Here is a 2,066-nt window from a genome sequence, read left to right on the forward strand (position 1 = left end):
TGGTGGTTGAGGCTATCTAAGAGGCTTGATGGGAGGCTCTGGTGGTGGGTAGAGCTGACTGTTGCTGTGGCGGTCAGAGCTCAGTAAAACCTTAATCCACTGGACTGTTGATGGGTGGGGCTGGGTTCCCTCCCTGTTGTGTTGTTTTGCCTGAGGCAACCTGACACTGGAGCCTACCCGTGCTCTTTGGTGGGGTTAATGGCAGACTCTGGGAGGGCTCACGCCAAGGAGAACTTCCCAGGACCTCTGCTGCCAGTGTCCTTATCCCCACGGTGAAACAGAGCCACCACTTGCCTCTGCAGGACACCCCCCAACACCAGCAGGTACGTCTGGTTCAGTCTCCCCCAGGGTCACTGCTCCTTCCCCTGGGTCCCGATGCACACATTACTTTGTGTGTGCCCTCCAAGAGTGGGGTCTCTGTTTCCCCCAGTCCTGTCACAGTCCTGCAATCAATTCCCACTAGACTTCAAAGTCTGATTCTCTAGGAATTCCTCCTCCCGTTGCCGGACCCCCAGGTTGGGAAGCCTGACGTGGGGCTCAAAACCTTCACTCCAGTGGGTGGACTTCTGTGGTATAAGTGTTCTCCAGTCTGTGAGTCACCCACCCAGCAGTTGTGGGATTTGATTTTACTCTGATTGCGCCCCTCCTACCGTCTCACTGTGGCTTCTCCTCTGTCCTTGGACGTGGGGTGTCCTCCTTGGTGAAGTCCAGGGTCTTCCTGTCAATGATTGTCCAGCAGCCAGTTGTGATTCTGGTGCTCTCGCAAGAGGGAGTGAGAGCACGTCCTTCTACTCCGCCATCTTGGTTAATCCTCCTATCCCTATTGTGAATCTTTGTAGTTTGTTATTTTTTTCTTTTATTGGAGAGAAGTGATCCATCTCGCGGAAACAGGACCATCCACTGACCAGTGGACAGACACTTGGGTCGTTTCCCGTTTTTGTTTGTTATGAGTTAAAAAGGCATAGACAATGCTGTGCTGGCCATGAGTAAAAGAGTCTTCAATTCTCTTGGATAAATACCTGGAGAGGCATTGCAGGATGAGTTTATGTCAAGCGTATATTTAATTTCATTTAAAAAAAGTGAAATTGCTGTCCAAAGTGGCTTTCTAATATTACATTTCCACCCACATGGAGAATTCTTCCAGGCGATCCACATCATTACCAACACTTGGTATCATCTGCCTTTTTAATTTTAGCCCCAATCTATGTGCAGCAGTAAACTGTAGTTTTAATTTGCTTTCCTAATGACTAGTGATATTGATTATACTTCAGGCGTTTCTTGGTTACTTGCATTTTTCTTTTCTTTTTTTTTTTTTTTTTTTTGACAAGAAAGTAGGACTTCTTGGTGGGCATGAGTAAGGAGGGCACAGTGCCAAGGCTCTCGTGAGTGCAGGGGCTGCCATTTGGCCAGAGGGACACAACTGGGGATGTATTTGACCTCACAGCCATCCGGGATGGGCCGCTTTCCTGCCACCATGTTTTCAAATTCATCCGCATTAAACTTAGTAAATCCCCATTTCTTGGAGATGTGGATCTTCCGGCGGCCAGGGAACTTGAACTTGGCCTCAATCACACGTTCCTTGTTCTGTAGCTTGCTGCCGATGGACATTATGACTTTGCCCACGTGGACCCTGGCCACTGGGCCCTGGGGCTTTCCAAAGGCACTGCACATACCTGTCTGGAGCCTCAAGTGGGGACAGCTGGCCAGTCATGAATGTGCACGGGAAAGGGCTGAATCCAAGATCCCTTAGGGCAACCCAAACAGGCAACAGGCTGAATACACTACCAAGCAGACTGCTGTTTGGAGCCAGTGGACATCAGGCCCCCGTGGGGAAAAGAGCACAGTCGGCTTAATTGGGTTATTTGCAAATTTATTGGAGAAAATGTCTGTTTAAACTGTTCGGCCATTTAAATCATTTTGTGCTGATGTCCTTCTTGCTCATTTTTGAGTGTTCTTTCTATAGTCCGCCGAAAAAAATTTTTAAAAAGAAACCTTTTATTTTGTGAATTCTTTCTCCCAATTTGTGGATTAATATCACACTCTGAAGTCTTTAGACATGGAAATTT

At 47.9% G+C, this 2,066-nt stretch overlaps 1 non-coding gene across 1 annotated transcript; it reads right to left on the minus strand.

Annotated features, from left to right (window-relative positions):
* Positions 1–1,728: 1,728 nt before the first annotated feature.
* Positions 1,729–1,862, minus strand: LOC114236700 (small nucleolar RNA SNORA70). The gene has a single exon (XR_003622565.1). It is a non-coding gene; the product is annotated as a small nucleolar RNA SNORA70 (small nucleolar RNA).
* Between the last annotated feature and the right edge of the window lie 204 nt (positions 1,863–2,066).

This window comes from Balaenoptera acutorostrata, chromosome X, assembly GCF_949987535.1.
Source record: "Balaenoptera acutorostrata chromosome X, mBalAcu1.1, whole genome shotgun sequence".
NCBI classification, from domain to species: domain Eukaryota; kingdom Metazoa; phylum Chordata; class Mammalia; order Artiodactyla; family Balaenopteridae; genus Balaenoptera; species Balaenoptera acutorostrata.